General features: G+C 34.7%; 1 pseudogene; it reads right to left on the bottom strand.

Moving 5' to 3' along the window:
- Window positions 1–13,715: 13,715 nt before the first annotated feature.
- LOC116877899 lies at window positions 13,716–14,282 on the bottom strand (annotated as a pseudogene).
- Window positions 14,283–26,828: the final 12,546 nt, after the last annotated feature.

Consider the following 26,828-nt stretch of genomic DNA (forward strand, 5'->3'; position numbering starts at 1 on the left):
ATCAACAGAAATTATTATTATGCTAACTTCTACCTGGCTAAGGTAGGGCTTTTCAGCTTTCTCCATAAAGTTACTCAGTCCCCACTTTCTATATTGTATTCTTTAGAAGGAAGTTACTATGTGCAGCTTATAGTTAAAGAGTTAGACATAGAGTATTTATATATTAACTTTTTGAAAATCTTCTGCATGAGAAATTTATCTTTTCTCCACCATTTATCTATTCAGTCATTTTTTGTGTCAGTATATGGACTACTGGATGGATATTTTACTTTGCTTATAATCCAGTACAACTTTATTTCATTGCTCAAATCATATCTGCTTTTCATATTAGGAATTCTATCTGTTAGGTCTTGTGTCCCTTTAACACCGTTTCAGTATTATTATTAATTATTATTATTATTATTATTACTACTATTATTATTATTATTATTACTTTAAAGCTCTTTCTTACTTTCTTGCTCATATTGTACATTCTCTGGCCCAGAAATCAGCCATTTCTCCAAGGAGCCATGATTCTTTTAATTGAAGAATGGTATTAGAAACAAAGATCTGGCCACTAGGTATGCTCATTGCTATTGCAGTGTCAGTACTTCCAGGCCATCTCAGGTGACAGAGCAAGAAATCATATGTGTATACACTAGCCTGTGTATAGCTACATATTTAAGTATATTTCAATAAGTAATGATCTTCACCTATATAAAGCTAAACCTGACATCATACTGATGCCATCTATTCAGTGTTGTTTCACTTTAAATGTAGTTTTCTCTAGAAGTATGATTTGAATTTTTTTTTATACTTTTCATGTGTCTATTTATTTTTTATTACATGAAGTGTAGTTATATTAATTATTTTAATATACATTTTCCCTAATTTTAACATTTGTGTTAGTTCTGCATCTGTTTCATTTGATTATTCTTTTGATTATGGTTCATGTTTATACTTATTTGCCTGCCTGATAATCTTTGCTTAGGTGGAAGACATTGTGAATCTTATCTTTTTGGGAATTGAATATTTTTATACTTCTATAAATATTCTGGAGCTTTGCTCTGCGATGCAGTTGTCTTACTTAAAAATAATTTAATCCTTTTAGTTCTTTTATTATTTGTTGGGTGGGTTTAGATCAGTGATTATTCTAGAGCTAATTACTCCTCATAACTAAGGGAAGAACTTCCTGAGAACTTTATCCAGTGCCCAGTAAATTATGAGTTTTTCCTCTGTTGCTGGATTGAACAGTATATACCATTCTGTGTGATTGTTGGGTAATTAAGCCTTTAAGACAATGGGTATGGGTAACTCTAGAAGCTAGGATGACCTTTCAACAATCAAGGAAAGTGTATCTCAGTCATATAACCACAGAGTAATGAATTCTGCCAATAATTAAATAAGCAGGGATTTCTCCAAAAAGAAACACAACCTTATTGACACTTACAGCCTACTGTGACCCATCTGGGATTTCTGACCTAAAGTACTCTAAAGAAGTAAATCTGATTTGAGTCACTATGTTCATGGTAATTTATAATGGCAGTGATAAAAAATCAATATGCCAATCTTTTGTAATGTTATTCTGATAACTCTACTACCTGGCTTAAAAAAAATCTTCAAAGGTTCAAATCTCCTTTCATAGAGAAACATACAAGATCCTTCCAAAATCCATCCCTACCAACTATAGCAATTATATTTCTCACCATTTCTGAAATGATATCCTGCAATAGCCTTATAGAAATAGTTATGTCCTTTAGCAATTTTTTCCAATATTATTTCTTGTGCTTAGAAAATTTTTCTAGTTTTCCTGCAAACTCTTATTCTTCAAAGGAGAGTTAGATCATATGTTGTCTTCTGTGTGTAACTACTGTTTCTCCCATGGGCATGGTCATTGCTATTTCCTTTCAAAACCTTCTGCAGTTAAGAGGTATCCACATGCTGCATATATCTTGGGATGTTATAACATCTACACATTTATTTCACTTAATAGACTCTATTCCATGGAGAGAGGTGGGGATCATTCTAGGGAAACTACAATTAAGAAAATATAAACTACAGACACACTAATAAAAGACTCAAAATTAAGTTGGTTGCTTGATAAATAGTACTAAGTTTCATGGTTCAATATATTAGTCCTCTGACAGACAGATTTAATGAAAAGCTAGTTTCTATAACAATGAAGACATATCAATGTCTTTTGAATCCCTGGATAACATTAATTATTAAGTATAGGATTCTCAACTTTCAAACATATGCATATATAAAAAATACTATGTCATACATCTACAGTGATTTGGAAATTCATTGGCAGATATTGTTTTATAGGTGACCTTTACCTGCTAAATAAACTGATCCATGGTAAGACAAAATTAGAACTATTTGGATGAAACCGATTATATAAAACCTCTGCCTTTATTTTGCCATGGACTTAAATACTTAGGCAATTTAAACGATATTATTTTTATCACATGCTATTGCAGCATAAATATATGAAAAGAAATAGTTATTTTTCCCATTGATAATTATTTCAATAAAATATTCCTGGACATCTCTTGCAGGAGGTTTAATTTTGGCTTTTGAGTAATAATAACTTTGAAGTGTTAATATTACCATGCCAAAAAAAGTGGAATTTAAAATTTCTCTTTCTATAAAATGTATGATTCCACTTTCATGAAGTCCAAGAACTGGAAAATACAACTGAAAATACAGAAATGAGGATGTGGTTGCCTAAGAAGGAAATGTAGATTTATTAGAAAAGGGGCAAGCAGAAACTTTCAGGAGTGATGGGATGATTTAGTAACCCCCAAGCAACCAAGGACTTTCTTTGAATCATTTTTTTGTATTTATTTATTATTTTTGAATACGTTCTGTTCTAGGTTGATATTGGCCTTAGAGCAGAATACTGATTAGAGGAGTTTAATGGACAGACTGCTCTTGTCTAAACTTTAAAAAAATCCTTTCATTTTTAAAATTTAAAAAAAAATCCTTTCATTCTTTTTTCATTTTGAGAGCATAATTCATTAAACCATTGAACATTTGTACATGATAAATGCAGCATAAATACTAATTTAGTGCTGTGAGCTACAAATATGAAGAAAAAAATACAAATAGATATTTTCATTCAACATTTCTTTCTTTCTTTCTTTCTTTCTTTTTTTTTTTTTTTTGTTAGAGAGAGAGAGAGAGAGAGCACAGGCAGACAGAGTGGTAGGCAGAGGCAGAGGGAGAAGCAGGCTCTCTGCTGAGCAAGGAGCCCGATGTGGGACTTGATCCCAGGACACTGGGATCATGACCTGAGCTGAAGGCAGCTGCTTAACCAACTGAGCCACCCAGGCGTCCCTCATTCAACATTTCTTGATCATTAACAATATTCAGATCTCTTTCAGTGACCCTTATTTTTAGTAATTAGCACTTAAGCCAAACAATAGCATATAACTTCACTCATTTCAGATAAAAACTATTTGAAACTATATCCTTTCTATATTCTTCTTCTTCTTCTTCTTCTTCTTCTTCTTCTTCTTCTTCTTCTTCTTCTTCTTCTTTTTAGATTTTATTTATTTATTTGACAGAGAGAGATCACAAGCAGGCAGACAGGCAAGCAGAGAGAGAGAGAGAGAGAGAAGCAGGCTCCCCCCTGAACAGAGAGCCCAATGCAAGGGTTTGATCCCAGGACCCTGAGATCATGACCTGAGCTGAAGGCAGAGGCTTAACCCACTGAGCCACCCAGGTGCCCCTATCCTTCCTATATTCTAAGAGTGTGTTTCTGAAAATCAAAATGTGAAATGCAATGCATTGAAGTTGTATATTCGCCATTTCAAATTCATGTTATTAAATCAATAAATTTAAAGTAAAGTTACAGAAGGTGATAATGAGTTTGCTCATAGTAATAAAAACTAATCATGCTGGAGAAGGAAAGTGTAGGAACTGAAATAATTCAATAGCTCTAATTAAGGCAGTAGTGAGAAATGCCACCATAGGCCAAATGTTGAATGACCTAGTTCTTCTTCCCTTTTCCACTTTTGAAGTAGCTTCACCAAATGAATTGCCCACTTCAGTGTTCTGTGTTTAGTTTATAAACTCTGATGACCGATACTTAAAAGTAAGTGAAAAAGCATCATTAACAAACAAGTTATTTAAAACACCAAAATCTGATTACCCAAAACGGTGCTTACCATTGAGTGGACATAATATATTGTTATGTCACTGAGGAGAATATTAATTGTACATATGAGATTTCCAATAAACAATATTCTGTCACTTGGGTTCTAAATTAAATTTAGTGTGATTTTTCTAGAGAGTTCCTCTTTGTTCTGGCCAGGAATTGATTCAACATAAGGTAATTGCATGACACTGTCAAACTTAAAACTACAAAATACTTTATATCAAAAGAGAAATCTTAATTAGTAGAGGAAATGCTAAGGAATCATTTGTTTCTGTACATAGTTGGATTATTTCTTAAAAGGTGTTGCTGTCAAAGCTGACCCCTTTAGACCCTGGTTCTATGAGGACTTCCAAAGGGATTACAAACCCAATCAAAGGGAACAGGAAGTGAGATAGAAGGTAGGTCAAGATTTATCAAATCATAGGCTCCTGGAAACATAAAAATGGAAGACTCTTTTCAAAGCCATCTAGTTCAATCTCCATGCAAAGAGCTAAATTTGCCTTTCTGTTATGAACTGGCCAGATTTAAGTTCCCTGAGGGCAGGACCAAGTCTTTCCAGGTGTATTTGTTTAGAAGGTTATTTCTCTAAGGTTAAGAGTTCAATTAACTTTGCCTAAAATGGATGTAGAAGGAATATGGATGAAAGATGTTCCTCACTCTATGAATAATTTGTTATTATGGCACAAGGTAAATAGACTATTGATTACAAAATGATTTAGCATAACAGAACAGAATAAAAATACATGGCCAGGAATAATTTCCCCTTGTTTATAGTTCTTAGCTTAGAAAAACATCAAAGGCTACTTTGCTTTTTCTTGAGTGTTTTGCAAGAACTTTTTTTAAGGGGAATGAGGCTAGATATCTTTTTTTGGAAGCCAAAGATATGTGGACATTTGTTCTGCAGCCTGTCTAGGAACAATAAACTCTGAGAGAATAATTTAAAAGGTGAGTGATTAACTTCTTTTTCTTTCTAAGAGCACTCATTTATTCAACCTTCTATCCCAACACCAAGCATAGTTGTTAGTACAGTGTGAGAGATAAATACTTGTGTTCATAGAATACCTCTTTTTCACTTCAATAAACTATTGTTGGAATGTCCAAATGTTCTCAAAACCAATCCCTGCTTTTTAACTATAAATATAGCAAGTGTATGTATTTCTTTTTCTTCTAAAAACATGATACTCAACTTGAAGGCAAGGAACAGGGTATAATAAAAAGTAGGTCTTTGTATCTTTTTTGCTATAGTAGACTATACATAAAGTTTAGAGATTGACTTATTCCCTTCACCAATTGCTCACTCAGACCTAGGCCATTAGCAGGAAATGAAAAACATTTTAGTTCCTTTTATTATGATGATATTTCCTTTGTCATTATTAAATAGAAAAAATTTTACCATAGAAGGACTTTAAAATGCAAAGAAGTATAAAAGATACAATGGAAGTTGCCCATTATCAAACAATCCAGAAATAACTATTTCCATAGTCTATGTTTCATGCAGATACACGATCACATTAATATGTGTATGGAAACAATGCCTGACATTTAAGAAACACACAGTGAATGTTAGCTACCACTAGTAGATAGTAACTATCATTATGAATCTATAATTCTAAATCATTAGAACATATGGACTCCATGGATGTGTCATATTTTATGAAAATGTTTTATTATTTTTGGACAATTAAAGTTTGTATTATGTGTTAACCCTTTTTCTATATAAATCTCTTTATATCTCAGAATATTATTTTAAATTTATAGATGTGAAAATACTTGACTAAGGAACAGAAACATTTTATCTACTTATTTATTTATATATTTATTAAAAGTTACCTGTGGGTTTTCTTAATATTTTATTTATCTATTTGTCAGGTTGAGAGAGAGCACAAGCTGGGGGAGCGGCAGGCAGAGGGAGAAGCAGGCTCCCCTCTGAGCAAGGAGACCAATGCTGAACTCTATTCCAGGACCCCGGGATCATGACCTGAGCCCAATGCACATGGAGCCACCCAGGCATCCTGAACCGGAAGCATTTTAAAAGGTCATAACACAAAATGTAAAATGTTCCTCTAAATTTAAAATACACTTTTTTCTTAGCAATAGAGAGGTCACAACCTATTTCCCTGGAAAATACTGTGTATTATCCATTGAAAAAATTTCTTTAGTTTTTATAGGTAGAAATAGTGATGTGTCCCTTAAATTTGTGTTTTGCCCAACTGTTTTTCCTTTATTTTTTCTATTTTTATTATTGATGGCACTGTTGTTGTTGTTGTTGTTTTTCCTCTCAATTTTCTCTTTGGGAAATTGTCATTTAATAAGTTGATAAAGGGTCACCTGGGTGGCTCAGTTAAAATGTTTGCCTTTGGCTCAGGTTGTGATCTTGGGGTCCTGGAATTGAGCCCAGAGTTAGGCTAACTGCTCAGAGGGGAGTCTGCTTCTCCCTCTCAGTCTGCCCGTTCCCTCCCTGTCCGTGCTCTCTCTCTCTCTCTCAAATAAATAAATAAGATTAAAAGAAATTCTTAAAAAGTTGGTAGACATTAAGGATTATCTTTGTGTACAAAGTGTTTTTCCCTCTAGTTTTTTATTTGCCTTTGAATGTAAAAAATTGGAAATTCCTAAGTTTCATGTATCCAAATACTCTACATCTTTTTAGAAAAACACACACACACACACACACACACACACACACACATACACACACATTGAAAAGGTCAAATGAAAAGTTTGGTAAGTACCTTTAAAATCTTTGTTCCAGAGGACATCCTTAATTATCTTATCACTGGGATATTTTATTTTACTATATTGTTATGCATGTTTTATTTCACTTGAGATTGTTTCTAAGACAAAGTAGGATAGGTTATCAAATCACTTTAAAACATCGGAGATCTCAGTGAAATCAAACTTAACTACTTCAGGAATATAAGTAATCCAAAGGCATAGGAGAAGCAGGAAGAGTTCTAAGACCAACAACGTTTATGGTCAGATCCACCTTTTTGCCATATCACTACACCATTTGGCACAGATTAACATGTGAGGTCTCTAACCAATGTGTGCTTACTTAAAAACAGAATTATTTCAATGCTAAAATATTTCCATTCGATGCTCTGATAGTTGGATAGATGATGTGATATTTTCCTCAGAGCTATAGTCCATACAACCATAGATTTGAGTTTGTTTACTACATGTGAACGTAATAAGACAGGTACATCCTACAGGAGCAGTCCATAGATTAGGACTCTCTCTTTAGAATATACCATTAGTGCTTTTGCCAGAAGGTCTGTCATTTCAAAGTTTTCAAGACATTTTCACCACATTATCTTCCCTCTTTCCAGTCGTAGAAGTGAGCTTGGTAGTGCTCTTCCCCAGTTTGATCCTTCAGTTCACTGCAGCCTCTCCTACACTTGACTATAGTTTTTATAAAGACCACGGACCAGAAGAACCCAGCTAACCAATACCGATTCTGATCTACAAGGACTATGAGATAGTCAATATTTGGTCTATTAAGAGGTGATACATTACACAATAATAGATAACTGGTATTTTGGCACATGGAAGTAGGCTATTGCCATTAAAACAAAACAAAACAAAAATAAAAACAAAACAACAACAACAACTAAAAATGTGGGAGTGGCTTTGTATCCAAGCAGAGGGCAGAGGTTGAAATTATTTTTGCAGAGCTTGTTAAAGAAAACCTATTGCCTTGAAGAAAATGTTAACAGAAATCTGGACTTCAAGGGTGTTGCCAAGGAGAGCTAAAAAAGAAATGAGCTAGATGGTATTGGAAATAGGAAGAACAGGGAATCCTGTTTTGTAGGGACAGAAAGTTTAGTAACACTCTTAAGTGCAGTATCCTGAAATGTAGAAAATGTGTCCAAAAATGTAACTAAGGAGATTTCAAAGCAGAGTGTTGAAGACACTGCCTGGTTTCTTTTTAATGTCTATTGTAAAATGTGAAAAGAGAGCTAGACAAAGAGAAAGATTATTTTAAAAAATGGAGCCAAAGCTTGTTGGTTTTTAAAATGCTCAGAATCTCCAAATGACAAATGTTGTGAAAATCAAAAAATACCTTCTTAGAAAAGATCAATTCCATGGCATCACTAAAAACAACAACAACAACAACAACCAAAACAAGACAACAACAACCAAAACAAACAAACAAACAAAAACATGGTCTACAGATGTCCCATTCTGGCCAAGACCTCAGAAAGATTAATGGCAAGTTTTGGGGGGAATATGCACTCACACAAGAGATTTGTTAAAAATCTATAGCCAAGAACTTTGTAAGTATGGTTTTGGCTAAAGGAACAAATTCCATTGACATTCACAGAAGGCCCAAAAAGTGACAGCACAGAGTAAAAAGCAACTGGACTTCCCTATACCCTTACAAAGCCATTGCAATAAGCAGCATGAGAAAACTACTCAGCTGAAAACACATGTCACCTTTCATTAAAAAAAAAAAAAAATAAGACTCAGAGGAAAAAAAACAACAGCCCAGATGGAGATGCAAAGAGCCAATTAGAATTATTCCTTAGTTTGGGGACCTAATGAGGAAACCCAACATTTATCTGACAAGATTTCAGAAATGTTATGGACCAGTGATCCATGTTTGTTTTCCATTTCCCCCTATTTCTGTCCCACCATGGTATATTGGGTATGCGAAGAGGACTGAAGATACATTGTCTCTTTAGTTTCAAAGTCTACAGTAAAAGAGGACCTGAACACAATACGCTCCACTCAAGGAACTACACCTAAAAAGCTTCATTCACATCTGGACTTGATTTAGGTAATGAGAACTTGGTTTTAGACACTGCTTTAATTCATGCAGAAGAATTACATGTAAGGAGAATAAAAACATCAAAGGCTAGAAAATAAACTATGGTAAGCTGCTTCAAAAATGGCTTCTAATATTCCTTGCTTTTAAATTTCTATACAACAGAACTGTGAGATAATAAATGTTTACTGTGTAAAGCTATTAAGTTTGGGGATTATGTGTTACACAGAAATAGATAACACAGTGGGAAAAATTAAAAAAAAAAATTTCAATTCGACCTTCCCCTGATTCTTTAAAGTCAAATATGTATTATTATATGTAGGCATTATGTTCCTTTTTAGACATTTTAAAAACTACAAAGTTGACAGAATATAATCTACCACTATCCTGGGTGTTGAGCAAACAATCTGCAGTGTACCATCCTTGTTGTCAAGAAACTCACTATCTAGTAGGGAAAAGAGAGATAATGTTACTGTTACCCAATAAGTTCCCAAACAGAGTGTGTACAACATATGTGCACAATATTATAAGGTCACAAAAGAGTATTTGGTTCTGTATCAGGTAGTAGAAACTATTTTACATGCTAGGCAATTATTAATATAATAATATAACTTTTTAGATTGCAATGCCTTGATAAAAAAGAGACATTTAGGGGCACCTGGGTGGTTCAGTGGGTTAAAGCCTCTGCCTTCGGCTCAGGTCATGATCCCAGGGTCCTGGGATCGAGCCCCACGTCGGGCTCTCTGCTCAGTGGGGAGCCTGCTTCCTCCTTTCTCTCTCTGCCTGCCTCTCTGCCTACTTGTGCTCTGTCTGTCAAATAAATAAATAAAAATCTTAAAAAAAGAGAGACTTTTATTTTATTTTATTTTATTTTATTTTATTTTATTTAAGATTTTATTTATTTACTTGACAGAGAGAGACAGCAAGAGAAGGAGCACAAGCAGGGGGGAGTGGTGGAGTGGGAGAGGGAGAAACGGGCTTTTCGCTCAGCAGGGAGCCCAACGTGTGGCTTGATCCCAGGACCCTGGGATCATGACCTAAGCCAAAGGCAGATGCTTAACAACTGAGCTACCCAAGCGCCCCAAAAGGAGACTTTATCGCCTCATACAGTTGGGTAGTAATGATTTTTGGGTTAGCTCGCAGAATCCAAAGGAACGCTGAAAGAGTCAGTATCATTCTCTCTTTTCCTCTCCCTTTATTCAGCTCTCTTCACTTGGTTTCATTCAGCTTTATTTTGCCAACTAGCTTTTGTGGAGGAGACAGTTTGTCCCAGCTCAGAATCTTGTTCTTTCAACTTACCAACAAAGGGCATGTTTCTCTGTGCCATAATTTCTTCATCTATAAAATGAGGGTAATTATGACTAGCTCATCAGGTTGTTGTAAACACTGGATGAGTTAGGCAAGTATTCAGAAGGGTGCTGGCATAAAGTAAAACTTGCTTGTGCTCTCAGCCTAAACTCTCTTCAACCTGGTCTCCCATATCCAACTGTCTACTGGAGACCTCCATTTCATGTCTAATAAACATCTCAAATTTAACATTTCTAAAGCTGAGCTCCTGGCATGTCCTCCAAGTCTGCTTTTCTCATGATTTTCCTAGATCAGTATATTCAATTCTTCTAGTCGTTCAGGCCAAAAATCATCCTTGATTACTGTCTTTCTCTCATATACCTCTTCAAATTTGTCAGCAAAGCCTGTTAGTTCTATCAGCACTGCCTAATAGAATTTTCTATATCAATGGAAAGGATCTACATCTGTGTTGTCCAATATGGTACCACAAATTTGTGAAGCTATTGAGCCCTTGAAATGTGGTTCACATAACTGAGGAATGGAATTTTTAGTTTAATTCACTTTTAGTAGTTAAATTTTAGATGTTAAATTTGAAGGGTACCTGGGTGGCTCAGTCAGTTAACAATCCAGTTCTTGGTTTCAGCTCAGGTCATGATCTCAGGGTCCTAAGATCAAGCCCTTTGTTGGGCTCTGTGCTCAGCAGGGAATCTATTTGAGATTCTCTTCCTTCCCCTCTTACTCTGCTCCTCCCTCCCCAATTCTCAAATAAATAAATAAATAAATCTAAAAAAAGTGTTAAATTTGAATGACTGCATTTGGCCATATTGGGTGGTACACCTGCACTGTACCTTTAAAATAAAAATAGCGGCACCTGGGTGACTCAGTGGGTTAAACCTCTGCCTTCAGGGTCCTGGGATCAAGCCCCACATCTGGCTCTCTTCTCAGCAGGGGGCCTGCTTCGCCCTCTCTGCCTGCTGCTCTGCCTACTTGTGGTCTCTCTCTGTCAAATAAATAAATAAAAATCTTTAACAAAATAAAATGAATAAAATAAAAATAGAATCTCTACTTCTAATGAATTCCATTATTGCAATACTAGTCCTAAGCACCCTCATCTTTTGTCTTATGTCTATAGCCTCTCTGGTGATCCCTTTTTTCTTTATTGTCCTCTGCATTCTATTCTCACTACGGCAGCCAAGACAATACTTTTGAAATCTGTGTTGAATCACATAAATACTTATCTCAAAGCCCTCCAGAGATTTCTCACATGAGCAAAAGTCCAAATTACTACAGCCCCACTGTGGTCTTGCTCCTTGCTACCTCTGATTTTTCTTCTACTATTCTCTTTCTTGTTCACTCTATTTCAGGTATGCTGATCTTTGCATCAAAGGCTTATTTCCAAAAAGGATCTTGGTTTTTCTTCTTCCTGGAATGTTCTTCCTATGGATTTTCATAGGGTTTGCTTTCTTACGTCTTGTGGTTCTTTCCTCACATTCTCAGTAAGGCCCTTCATAAATATTTAATCCTCCCCAGAGGAGGAGGACTTTTAAATTTTCTAGATTTTCAGTCCTCCCAACATATCTTATCACCTTCCACTAACTTATTTTATCTTCTTAGCATGTATTACTAACATTCTAATATTTTACTTATTTACCATATTTATTCTCTGAATCCATTAAAATGAAAGCTTTATGAGGGCAGTGATCCCCTTTGTTTTGTGTACTGTTGTATCCTGAGTACCCGGAAATATGCCAGTACATAGTGAGCTTGCAATAAATATTTGTACTAATTGGACAGCTATCCTACATTCATGCAAAACTTGCTTATATGGACTCTACAGTCTTGTAATTATTTGTTTATTATGGACATATTCACACGACTTCCATTAATTAAAGATTTGGGACAAAGATTTGAATTCTGACTAAAAAGTATCTATATACCTTACCTGAAAAATCATTATAACCTGACTTTAAAGATAACACTTGTTTGGTATTTAAATTTTCTTAGAGGCTTCTTTGTAAATTCTTCCAATTGCAAAATCAGAGGTTTTTTTGTGTGTTTTGTTTGTTTGTTTGTTTGTTTTTAGACATAATTCATGTATACAACACCAAGATGAACAAATCTTACTTCATTTTTTTCCCCTAACATATTATGTTCTATGCTATAATGATAAACTGTTTGGAGTTTAATAAAATAATGTTAAATCAACTCTCCCTTTTAAAAAATCATATCCTGAAATTCCTTTCTAACACAAATAATACCTATATCTTCAGTTTTAAAAAAACAAAAAATTCTAGGGGTGCCTGGGTGGCTCAGTGGGTTAAGCCTCTGCCTTCGACTCAGGTGATGGTCTCAGGGTCCTGGAATGGAGACCCACATCTGGTTCTCTGCTCAGCAGGGAGCTTGCTTCTGTCTCTTTCTTTGCCTGCTTCTCTGCTTACTTGTGATATCTCTCTCTGTCAAATAAATAAATAAAATCTTTAAAAAATTTTTAAAAAAACCCAAAAAATTCTATTGAAAAAATTTTTTACAGATTTTATTTATCTATTTGACAGAAAGAGAGAGAAAGAGAGATAGTGAGAGCAGGAACACAAGCAGGGGAGTAGGAGAGGGAGAAGAGGCTCCCCCCGCAGAGCAAGGCGCCTGATTCGGGGCTTGATCCCAGGACTCTGGGATCATGACCTGAGCTGAAGGCAGACACTTTATGACTGAGCCACCCAGGTACCCCCTCTATTGAATTTTTAGTTAACAGTCCTTCAAAGTAAAGTTTATTATTTTGTTATGAAAAAACTAAGTCCCAATGACTGTATTATTTTCTTAATTTGTTAAAACTATTTGTTAAATATAAGAATATCTTATAATGCATTATAAAGTACTGCTATTAAGGTTCAATAAGACTAATTAGTTTTTCTTAATATTAGATTTCATTGCTGGCAATACTTGCTTCATTATAAATAAGTTGCTATTCAAAATCCTAAAACGGTTGTAAGATAAATTTAAGAGAATTCTTAAAACCCCCAACTCCCAAACTGTATCCTAAGCACCCTGGAGTGTCATACCAGAGTCGTGGAGATGACATGGAATATTTTAAATCCCCCCCCCAAAAATGTAGAAACACTCAACATCTCTTGGACACCATCTGAACTACCAGGTCAAGGCAGTTCACAGTTTCAATGTTAGGTCATGTTATATTCCTCTCAGCAGTGTTATCTTTATGAACCTGGGTTTTCCATTTTTTTTCTGTAATAAAAATCAAATACTGTCAGAAAATTGCAACAAGAATTGAGATGGCAATGTCAACAAGATTTCAGGAATTGACAAGTTTTGTGGTATCCAACTGGACACATATAACTTGTTAATAAGTGATTATAGTATTTAAGAATGAAATAAAATATTATTTTTAATTTACATGTAGTGGTTTTGCATATGACTACTACATTCTTTGAATTTATTTATTTATTTAGGACAAGAAGTAGGATTTATCGGTGGGGCATGAATAGGGAGGGGGCAGTGCTGAATTTCTCATGAGTTCAGCACTCACCATATGTCCAGAGGGCCATAATTAGTGATGTATTTGACCCCACTGCCATCTGGGATAAGCTGCTTTTTAGCCACCACATCTCCCAAATTTGTCATCATTAAACTTAGCAAAGCCCCGCTCCTTGAAAATGTGGATCTTCTGGCCCTGTGTAGGGTCTCAATCACATGTTCCTTGTTCTGCAGCTTGGTAGGGGTGGACATGATGACTTGGCCAATGTGGATCCTGGTTACTGTGTTCTGGGGCTTTCCAAAGGCGCACCACATATCTTACAGGACAACATTCTGTTGATAGGGATGCTCTGGAAGGGATGGAGCTGCACATGGATGTGAAAACCATCTTTGCCATCTCTTTTCACCATGTACATGCTGGCACAAATAAGGAAGCCTCCAGGGCTTCAGAGGAGAGATGCTTATATTCATGTGACGCCATGTGGCCACAGAGAGAGAATTCAATCAACTTTTGCCTTCTTCTACCCCAGATTAAAGATGCAGATCTTGGCATCAGGGACACCTCTGCCAAGGGAGACTTTTTGGCTATGGCTTGTTCATGCAATATGGTTAATACTGGACAGGGCAGTGGCCCATGACAACACCAAGATTTTCAGTGTCATACTGAAAAAGATTCTAAATTTTTGGAATAGTGCAACTTATTATGTTGTGTAGACCTAGCTACTTAATAAACAAAACTTAAGGATTTATTTTGGCCTCAGAGCACTGTGAAAATATTACTGATAACAGAAAATTTGAGAACCGGGGGAGCCAGATTATTTTTTTTTATTTTTACTTTTATTATTTACTGAAATTCAGGGCTTTTTTAATATTTTTCCAGTTTTATTGAGAAATAATTGGCAAACATTGCTGCATAAGTCTAAGGTGTACAGCACAATGGTTTGACTTACATATGTTATGAAATAATTACCTTATTAGGTTAAATTAGCATCCATCATTTTATATAGATTCAATGAAAAGAAAAGAAAAAAGAAACAAATTTCCCTTGTGGTGAGAACTCTTAGGATCTCCCCCTTAGTAATTTTCATATATGTCATACAGCAGTGTAAACTATAGTCATCATGTGATGCATTACATCCCTAATACTTATTTGTCTTTTAACTAGATATTTGTACCTTCTGATCACTTTCCTGTAGTTTTAATTTTTAGAACTCTAGGGAACATTATTTATAGAAAAATTATGTGATGAAACTATTAATGCTATAATAAATTATTTATGTAAGTGAATTTGTGGTCATGGTCTTAATCACTTTCAATTTGTTTACTACCAATAGAACTTGGGAAGCAATATTCAGTTTGGATTTGTAACAAAAGATTATCAAAAATAGTGAGTTTTCAGTTTCAGAAAAACTTCAAAACATAGTTTTGAAACTCTTTGGATTTGACAAGACCCAACTGAATTCTGCCAAGGCACTATTTTTCCTAATTTTTTAGGCTCTCATGTACTTTTGGAGAAATTTAATCCTTATGTTACTGATTCATTTACACACAACTCATCAAAATGTTTGGTAAGTGCATTTGATATCCAAAGAGCTTTATGAGAAGTTACATCTGGAAATTCTAAAGTTTTATCATTCTTGAACTTTGTTTCTTAAAACCAGAAAGTCACATTTTTCTAAAGCATGTAGAACTAGAACCTCAAATTTGACTTTAATTTGGTACACTTATGAAACCAAATAGGAGTAAAATTAGTGAAACATTTTTTAATACTCCTCTTGTAATTTATTACAGTGTAGTGGATTTGGGTTTTCCCTAATGGAATAATATTTCAGTAATTAAAAATTTAAGTAATAGTCAAATATTTCATGTGTGTTGTCTTTTAATAGAAATATTCCCTCTCTGAGGATGAAAAATACATGTTAATCTTTTTGAAAGCTCTCTTAGTGGGTAAGTTTAACAAATAAGCCATATTGGCTAATTAGTTACCTGATTTTTCATTGGCAAAAGCTTCAAAACCAACAAAATAGCCTGTGTCATAGCATTTTAAGTGTGATAAATGTTGTCTATGACCTCAAGAATGTGCCCTAAAACAAGCAACGGTTAACATGTTAAAAAACAAAAACTTTAAAAAATGCATTAGATCATGTCTGCAAAAGACAAATGTTTGTTAATAACACTGTGTTATTTGGCCTAATTTTTTAATATCCTAAACATAAGGCATTAATGAAATAAGATTACATTCTAAGCAAATACTAGATGTGAGTAATCTTATTTCTATTCAGCAATCAATTTACTAAGACACAATGTGTAGTTCCCTTAGATACACAAAACAATATAGTATCATCAGGACATTTATTAGGTAAACTGTATGAAATTGCCATTTTTACATTAAAAACAGGTCAAATACAGGCTATTTCACATCGCTGAACCTATATCTAGTCATAAACAAGTCAATATGGAAGGTATTATTTCTAGAATTACTCTATGAGGAAGATCCAGTTTATATATACTAAAAAAATCAGTTCATATTATCATATTTTTCAAAATCTAAATATTCTCTTAATCTGGAAATAGACTTCAAACTTTGGTAGTTCTTCCAGTCTGTCAGTCAGTGCAGCCAGGTTCCATAGCTTTAACCCCTAAATCACAGTGGATTAAAAAATAAATTTAATTTCATTCATGTTCTCTGTCTGCTCTGCACCTATGGCCTTCACTGTAAGACCCATGCTGATGGGACACATATTCATGGAGGCAGAGAGAAAAGGGAACATGATGAAGGACAGACTGGTTCATAACATTTCCATGGGCAAGTAAGAAGGTTCACTTCTGCTCACGTTTCACTGGCCATAGCAAATTACATGACAACATCTATGGAAGTGAAGGAGCACAATGCTTCCAGGTGCCCGAGGAATGAGAGAACAGAATATTGGTAAATAGTTTTAATGACTACAATCCTGACACTTTAAATTAGAGTTCTTATGTATGAAAGATCTACCTCAGAATGCAAACTTGCAGTAATGCCTAATGTTATTCCAAGTAAAACTAAATAAGGATCTGTAAATATTAATAAAAAATGAATGCTAGAGATACAAAATTTATTGTGCATAAAGTCTAGCAAAGACAATAAAAAGTACTGTGTAGGAGGAGAGAAAGAATATTTGTACCATTATCTTATTTGGATGAACTATCTTGTCTAGCCTTAATTAGATAAACACTTACTGAAGTAAGTGAAGTAGGACTGAGTCATATAAGCCAGCGGATATGATCTGCACCAGAGATGATGATTCTTCACGGAGCCAAACAGACTGTTGACTGTGGCTTGCCATTGTGTCTACTTCAGTCAACTGGCCAATGTTGATTCGATTGAGACTGAGGGGGAAATAATAATCAAGCTTGTTATTTGATTTTTGGCTCTTGAGGGCTTACTGGATACCGGCTTATTTACAGAGATAAATATCTTTGAGTCTCATGCTCATTTGTTTTTCCTTTTTTTTTTTTTTTTTACCTTTTCTTCTCTGTCACTGTATGATCTTAGTATGGCATACTACATAGCCAAGGTCTGATATAATAGACACCACCACAAAATTTATCATTTTGTTTTGTAAGGAAGAAAATTGTATATGTAAGATGGTCAAACAATTCACAAACTAGTAGGAGTAAATTACTTACGTATTTTTTTACATGAGACAAAACATTTCAAGAAAAAACTATAAATAATAAAAAGTTAATTTGCACAAATTGGACTGTGTTTCAGAAGTAAAGATTCAAACAAAAGGCATTTAGGGGTAGAACATTAAGCTTCTCTAGGTTAACCAGTTAACCAACTTGAGGAATTTTCAATTAACTTTAATGACATATTTAAGACTCTAACGAGCATCAATATTGTAATGTTCTAGGTTTTTAAATAAGTTATTTTCAAACTGATCTTAGTTTCTTGATTCAATTATTTTATTTATTTTTTTTTTTTAAGATTTATTTACTTATCTAACAGACAGAGATCACAAGTAGGCAGAGAGGCAGGCAGAGAGAGAGAGAGGGGGAAGCAGGCTCCCCGCTGAGCAGAAAGCCTGATGCGGGCCTGGATCCCAGGACCCTGCGATCATGACCTGAGCCGAAGGCAGAGGCTTTAACCCACTGAGCCACCCAGGCACCCTGATTCAAGAATTTTAGATCAAACACAATGGTAGCATCACTAACTGCTCCCAGTGTAGTTATAAAAGGAAAAAAGAGCTAAACCCATGATAAACTCAAGGCTCCCCAGGTCATTTCCTCTAGCATACAGCTTCTCCTTGCTTGATTTAAAAGACATCTGATACTGCTACAGGGTAGAAATTTAACTCATTAGAAAGGAATGTGAATGTCTTAGGGACCTCCCTGCTGCCATAACAGATTATATTAGTTCAGCAACAACAGGGAAAACACAGCTTTAGTAAACCTGTACGTAAGTGGTCTGGTTGGGTTTATTCATTCAGATCTGACCACCTTCAGTTTCTTTTTAAATGTGCTACAGCTTTCCATTTAAATGCAGCTACTCCATATTAAAGGGAGAGAGAACATTATGGCAGTATTACACAGCATTAAGGATTCAAATACTAGGTATTAAATTTAAAATATTATAGTAAACACATTGATAATATAAACATAATGTCAGACATATAATACAAAAGGGCCAATTTATTTTCCATAGAAACACTTTCTTTAATTAGCCATAATTTATTAATGGGTGGTGTTTGACATTTTGCAATAAAAGTTTAAATCATTTTTAAACAACTTGCTATTTTCCATGATTGAGTCTCTGCCTACTGGATAGTCCCAGAAATGTTTTTATATTCTCTATTTCCTTTTAAATTTTTTCTTGGCATCTACGTTTGTATCATCTTGTTCTCCAGATGGTAGGTCCTTGTCTATGAGACATGGCTGAAATATTCCGCTATTAACTTTTCTAGATTCTTCACATAATATATATTCTTATCCACAGTGTTTTATTGAGTTCACTCTCTGCTTTGTGGCTTCCATGGCATGACTGTCTGGAGATATTATTTTACTTCAAAGACCTAAATCAAACCCATTCTCATCTGTTGCCTCCAAGATCCAATTTTCACACTCCCACTAAGCAAGAGTTCAAATCGATGATTTTACCTTTTTTATTTTTTTAAACACATGGACATTCTTTTAAATGTTTTTAATGAGCCTAAAGTGCCAATAGGATCTTGGCCAAGTTTTCCACATTTATCTGTCTACCGTAATTCCATCTATTATTCAGCAAACCTCCAAAAAGTTATTTTTTTAATATTTTGTATTTTATTACATTGCTTAACTAAATTAAGTTAAAAGTTGAATTTAGTAAGCTATTTGAAAATAATCTAATTTTGAAAATTCTTTTCTATAAGTTCTTCATCAAGCAGATAAAGACTTCATATTTCTGTGAATTCATGGTTTATTTATTACCATAGGTAGTGTTATATTTTTTTTAACCACATTGTGCCATTAAGAGAAAATGTTTATCATTAGGAAAGTTGAAAAAATTAGATTTCATGCACTTAGCTTAGTTTCTACCCTTCAAAACATATTTACCCTCTTAACATAGAGCTTTCTACTTTAAGAAAGTTTTGGTGTGATTTAATGATGTCTATTAATTCCTTATGTTCAGGGCTTAGTAAGAGGAGACTTAAGGACCCCATTCACAAAATATCATGAAACCATTTCTCATGCACTTATACCTGAAAGTATCTTGGGATTTTTTTTTACTTTCTCAATAACCTCCAACCCCCAAATCTCTGCCCACACCATAAGCAGTGACTCTTCACAACAGAGATATGTTTATTACTTTCACAGGCTTCTGCTGAGAGATATATACAGCTTATAGTGGAAGAAACTCTTCTACTCTCATTCTAGGGATGAATTTTATTGGGGCCAAGATAAGCAATGTATTTCTAAAAGAAGTTTCATTTAAAAGATGAAATTGAGTCAAAGAGATAAATATTTATAAAATGTTATGGTTCAGACTTTCTAACAGATGCAAATATATTTTACCTTTTTAATTTTTTTTTTACCTCCCAGTTTTATAGGGTGGCTTTTTGTAGGTTTTATTCAATATCTTAAATAAAGGTATGTTAACTTTAAACAATAAGTCCCAAAGCTATTTGCCAGTATTATTTTCAGATTGCATTTGAACCCCCTCCGTCTTTATGCTAAACCTCGTTCCAATGCATAGTCAAGACAAGATTGATATAATATTTAAACAGAAACAAAGAAGGTTCTGTCCATAGTTGCAAATGATGTTGAAGTAAAACCACTACCTTGGCACTGAGTGATGAGTGCCACCCAGATAAGGAGTCATAATCACCAACAAGCATCTTTGAGGTAATAATCCCAAGCAACTAGAGCAGCACTTCAGACATTCCTTAAGGGAAGATAATTGATAGTAAGTCACACACAAGCAATTTACTACTAGAAACAAATAAAATAGTTTGAGGACCTTTTATATTTCTTTCCTTTTGAAGCAGAAAATGTGCTATTCACTTAACAATAGGAGGAGTTGTACTAAGAATCAAAAAGGGAAGAGAAAGAGATACGGTGATATATAGGATGAGATTAGCAGTTTGGTATCTAACTATCTGGATGAATAACTAAGCTTATAACATTGTTAAAATGTACTTGGTTGATTTTCCTACTAATAACAACCACAAAGTCAGTTATTAACAACAGTAGGTAAAGATGGTGTTCTTTAGACACTGAGATTATAAGATTTAGGCTTGAGTAGTTAGTGCTCTGACAATTTCTCACCTATTAATGGAACTTACACAAATTCATGATCATTTTAGACTATCATAAATTGAGTGATATGGATCAAATTGTGCACCCCAAAATTTGTATGTTGAAATCCCTAACCTCAATGTGATTATATTTGGAGATAGGACCCATGGGAGGTAATTAATGTTAAATGAGGTCATCAAGATGAGGCCCTAATTTGATAGGATTAATGCCCTTATTTGAAAAGACACAAAAGAGTTCCCTCTTCCTCTATTCCCCACAGGAAGACACAGTGTAAAAGAGACCATCTGCAAGACAAGGACAGAGCTCTCACCACAGTGATCAAATTAGCTAGCACCTTGATCTTGCACTTCCCAGCCTCCAAAGATGTGAGAAATAAATATCTGTTATTTAAGCCGGCCAGTCTATGCTATTTCATGATGGCAGCCTGTGCAGACTAAGGCATTGGAATTGGAGCATTTGATAGAATATTGAGGACAAAGGAATTTTTAAGAATTGGTCATCAAGGTTCTTCTCCCTTTCCTTACTGCACAGTAATAAATTCTGTTAACTCTTGTTCTTGCTGGAAGGGTATGGACTATCATCAATATTTCTTCAACTGCTCTAAAGATAATTGGGTGAATATATTTTGAAAATTTCAGGTTTCAAGGTAAACACAAACCTCAACATGCAAAGATTTTTTCTTAATTTTGCAGCCTTTAAACTTTATTCAACCTGTTTACATTCAATAGAACAATTGCCACTAAATTCTGAGTCCAAACCATCAGGGTAGGACTTGCCACTTTGCCATTTCTGTTGACCAGTTTTATTAATATATTGGGATTGCAAGAGTAAATGAATTTACTTTACATGAAGTTGGTCATGGTCCAAGTTGGCAAATGTTCAACAGGAACTTTTATGAGGGCATAGATCAGAAAAGAGTACCAGACACCAATTAAATATGCAGGAATTTCTTTTTCAATCATAGGTATATTCTATTTCTCATGCACAATTAGCCATATGCTTGCCAAAGATAGAGAAAGAACAACATTGCTGACAAATGTTGTTGGGTTAAGAGTCCATTAATGAGCTTCTCTTACAAAATAGCTTCTTTCAACCTGATCAGCCATGTCTCTTCTGATGATTTACACATGGTTCTTTAAATCTTAAAATCCAAACCGGGAGATATAGTATAAATCACTGAAATGCAAGTTCCCTTAAATTGCATATGAATGGCTACAAAAAATACATGATTATTCCCTTTGCATTAGAGAACTCCAGAGCTCCTTTCGCTTTCCTTTTAGATTCCATTTCTTCCTTTGGCAGGTGTCCAGTTAGGCAATGACATATATGAATTATCCTGTGTGGACAAAGAATTCTTTTAGGCAAGAAAGAGAGATAAAAATGAAAATGATGTCATAGACTTGAACTATGTTTTAGGAAAGGAGAAAGGGAGTGTTTTCATTCTGCCATATAATAATTTGAGCCCATGCATTCTGTCTTTGATATGCGCGGAATGGTGCCATCTATGATCCCACATATTAGTGAGGTCTATTGTACCTGGCACAGAGATAAGCACTTTACATGAATTATTTTCTTATTTTTCACAAATTTTACTAGGTTGATAGTAGTATTGCCACAATATTAAAGAGAAGGAACTGAGACTCAGAATTGGTTACATAACTTTTTCTCAGTTACACTGCTTATTAACGGTGGTACCACAATTAAATATCAAGTCTGCCCAGTCGAAATGCCAATGTTCATTTGCTTCCTTTATACGGACTCTGTATAAAAACTGGCCTCTTCACTAATATCAGCCTAACATTAGCAAACTTTCTGTAACCAAGATAGGCGGGTCTTTGGGGATGTGGCAAGAGACACACATGGAAAATTACACTTTAAATCAAATTAACAGAAAGTGGAAACAAATTTACCTTCTCATTTATGCTGCTATTTCCACTTCAATGATTTCTAGCATTCTTTCCCCTGGGTATTTGCAACTTCATTAGACAACTTAGATAGGGGATCAGTTCTACCAGCTTGGGTAGGTCAGGTCCTGGGCCGAACCCTGCTCTAGGTGATAAAAGGCATTGTCTGGTGAGCACAAGAGTTTCGAGCAAGGGCCTGAGATAAAGTAGTTGGTTTCCCAGTAGATGGCAGCAAAAGCAAAACACGTGTAGGCAGGATGGCAGAATCTGGGTGATTGGGCAGAATCAAAATCAGAGAAATTCATGGGTAAGTAGCAGATTCAAAGGCAAAAGAGCATGAGATTCAGGACATCAGTCTCCAAGTAACTTGACTGTTATTAGTAGAGAAGGGAATGAGACCTAAAGAAAATGAGGTACTAAATGTTCACCATCACAGAGACTATGTTGACCCAACGTAGCCAGCAAAAGGGGAATCGGATTAGGGGATCTCCACAGTTACAAAAGTTTAACATGAGAGGCTGATAAACAGCGCACATGACTAGAAACAAGGCCAAAGAATAAAAGGTTAGAGCTGAGTCAAGAAGCCTAGCCATAGTAGAATTCCAGTGATAATTGGATACCAAAATGAGCCTTACATCATCTCACAAAATCCATCAATTTCTTTCTTTCCTTTTCCTGTTGATTTTCCTGTTGATTTATCACCATTTCCTCTGACCACTTCAATCAAGAGCATTTTTACATGGAGACCGTAACTAAAAATTGTAACCTTCCTTCAGTTCCTCTCTACTTGTAGAGCTCAATACTGCTCCTTCCACTCCTCATCTTTCTTTTCCTTCCTTTGAATCCCTCTTTTACTGCCCTTCTCCCTTCAGAGCAGGCTCTCAGGAAATCAGTCATCTCGCATCACAGCATCACTTCCCATGGCAATGGGCATTTGGGACTGTGGCTAGATGACCCCAGAGATCTCCCCATAGCTGCCAGTTGGTGAAAAAACATAGATGCAGTCCACTCTTCCATGCTCTTAAATACCATGTCCTAATCCCATGGCAATGGAGCAGGTTTGTATCCGTTACTCAGCGATGACCATTTTTATTAAATCACAGGATTCGTAGAACATCAAGAGATGAAACATTACCTACCTTATATCTCAAAGAACAAAAATGACCTCCATGTTGAAGAAATCCCTAGCAAGATTAAACTCTATCTCCCTGTAATTTGCTATTTCAGGTGTTGGATAGAAGGTTTTAACAAGGAAGAAAAAAAAAAAAAGTAAAACAGTCTTTTCTCCATTGATTCAATATTTTTCTGGTTCCATTTAAAGATTCTGCTAGCTGCTTCAGAATGAGTAATCTATGGCTGAGAAATCAAACAATACTGTTCTAATCACAGTAAGGCATATGCAAAGTGTATTGAGTGTGGAAAGCCTTATATTGCTGATGTATATACGTTTACAACCATGACAATGAATTTTATTAATGTCAGTGATATTGAAGAAGTCCAGGCCCTCAAATTCCACATTTTCCTTAGGATTAGTGTGTTTTTTTAAGGGGCTCCAAATTTTCATATCTCGCCCCCTGCATAGATATTGTATTCCAAATGTAGTAACTTTGATGTTTCCAGTTTTTAAATATTTAGCTATAAATATATGAGAAAACCTAAATATAATAGTTAACTCATCTTGAGAAATTAATGACAAATACATATCAGTTCTCTTCAGTCAAAATCATTCTTTAATTTCTTTCTGTTTCTTCTCTTGAAACAAAAGAGTACCTAGAACCTTAAATTCTATAGTTTAATGCTTACAAATATTTTTCTTTTATTGTTATATAAACAGTCTGGTTGAGGTGACTAATTTTAAGTCCAATAAATATAGGAAAGTTTCTCATAATTACAATAGGGATCAACAAACATTTTTGTGAAGAACCACATAGTGAATATTTCAGCTTTGGAGGACATATGGCTTCTGTTTTAACTACTTAACTCTGCCATTGTAGCAGGAAAGCTGCCATAGACAATATACAAAAGCATGAGTGTGCCATGTTCCAATAAATCTTTATTTACAAAATTAGGTGACAGGATGGATTTGGTCCACAGGCTGTAGTTTCTGACATCTGCATTCTTACTGCTTTGATTTGAGGAAATCGTTTCCCAAAACTTTGTAGGAAATTGTATATGTAACTTGTATTATTATACGGAATAGTTGTGCATGTTTGTTCTCATGACATCTGACCCAGGTCATGTAGGTATTTGTGGGCATCTAACCCATTTTTATCTTCCAGTTTTATAGATAGTAATGTTTGGTCTGATGGCATAGTTAAATAAGAAGAGCACAAAAACTGTCTATAACAACCATTTTATCCTTCTTACTTTTTTGTATAAAACAGTCTCATAGAAGACCAATGCCATTTATGGCATTATGGAATCTTAGATGAGAGGGGACTTCAGTGATCATTTAGTGTAAGTTCCTATTTTGCTCATGAGGATATTGGTATAAAGAAATTAAGTGATTATTCAAATCAATATTGATAGGGAAAACAAGAGAAGAAACCCACCCAATTACAGAGTTCAAGTCCAGTCTTCTAGCCCTTTGGTATAGTGATAGTGATCTTCTTACTAATTCCATTAACACTTTTCTATAATAACATCTATCATAATCACTTGGTAAGTAAGAGTATAGGAGAAGGAGCAGCCTAACATTCTGGCTATTACCAAGATTCAAACAAAAACAATGGTCATTTAATTTCTCTGCCATGCTCTGAAACTGACTCAAAATCAAGTTGAATTTCCCTCAACTTTGTCATTATTACTAGTTATAAGACATTATATATTTAGCAAAGTATAAACAGCATGTTTATTCTGTTTTAGCGATGGAAGTTGCATACTTCCCTTGTAAAAAGTATCCCTTTAACAATAAAATCTATAGAGGGAAAAACTAATTAGAACTAATTCATTTCTATAAATCTCTATGTGATCTCTTCAGTGTTAAAAAAAAAACAGCTTTGATCTCATCTTATCTTTTAGAAAAGTGAAGGTCAATCTAGTTTTGATTGTAGGGTGTGTGTGTGTGTGTGTGTGTGTGTGTGTGTGTGTGTGTTTTCCCCTGTGAGCTTATGGAGATGAGCAGAATGTGTGTGGAATGTGATCTCCACGAGGGTACCAGAAGCTGGATGTGAGGTTGCTAGGCAATTTTCCCTATTGTTTTAAACAAACTGCACAAGGCTGGCAGCAGCTGTCAGAGTTCCTGGCTTTTAAGAATAACAGAGCTGAAAAACACAAAGAACAAAGGTCTTCCACAATAAATGGCAATAAATAACAGGAACTTTCTGTGCCAGTAAACGCAGGCACTTGGATATTAAAGCAATTAATAGGGTTAACAAACACAAGAGGTCATTTGAATTCTATTTGTTGTCAAATACTTTTTTCCCCTGGACACTAATTTAAATGGTAAGACAGTCTGGAAAGAGAGTGGTAGACTGCAATTTTAATAAATTATTCCTTTAAAAGCACCACTTTCTTGCTTGTTTATTTTTATTGTATTCATGCAGAATTTCACCTCAGAAACAACAGTATAAACATTATTCTAAATATGTTTTAGAGATTTTAAGTGAAACAAATTCTACATTTTATGTTAAAAGAAACAGTTCATTCAACTGTACTATTGCCACAAGACTCTCTCTTTTACCCCTTTATACAAGCCACATCCATTCTTCAACCCTTTTCTCTTTATTATGGTGGTGATTACACAATGCTATATATATCATGGAATTGAATAGAGCTACACACACACATACGCACACGAGATAATTTATAATGGCTGAAATCTGAATAACTTCTATCAGTTCTATTATTATCAATTTCTTGGTTGTGTCAGTATACTATAGTTGTGTAAGAGATTGCCATTGGCAGAGGCCGTGGTGCATGAGACTTGCTTATACATAGCTTTGCAAATTCCTCTGTATCTAGAATTATTTCAAAATAAAAGTTTTCAAGAACAGGTCCTTAGTTTCTAATATTTCAAAATTAGAGATTTTTTCCTTAAAAATTCCTAGTTTTATTGGTTTACTTCCTCTCAGTGTGTGGATGATTCTTTCCTTCAATTGATTTGTATTTGATCACCCATTTCAAAATCATTTGAAAAGATGGAACTCAGACATTTCCTGTCAATTTTTTGACATATAACTGGGCTTAAAGGTTAGTTGTACAATGATTTTTTAAAACATCTGTTAAAAATAAAGTCTATTTATGGAATCTGAACTTTTGGGAAACCTGAAATCAAGGATTATTCTGAATGGAATGATGGCTTAAGAGTTTGTATACTAAGAAACAAGTCTTTTCAAACCAATATTCTTTGTTTTTCCGAGCAAGAGAGTGTGTGTGTGTGTGTGTGTGTGTGTGTGTGTATTATAACTTTTTACTTTTAAATAATTACAGATTTTTTTGGAAGTTGCAAAGATAGTACATAGAG

This window comes from Lontra canadensis, unplaced genomic scaffold (assembly GCF_010015895.1).
Source record: "Lontra canadensis isolate GAN:19392208 unplaced genomic scaffold, GSC_riverotter_1.0 scaffold1, whole genome shotgun sequence".
Lineage (NCBI taxonomy): Eukaryota > Metazoa > Chordata > Mammalia > Carnivora > Mustelidae > Lontra > Lontra canadensis.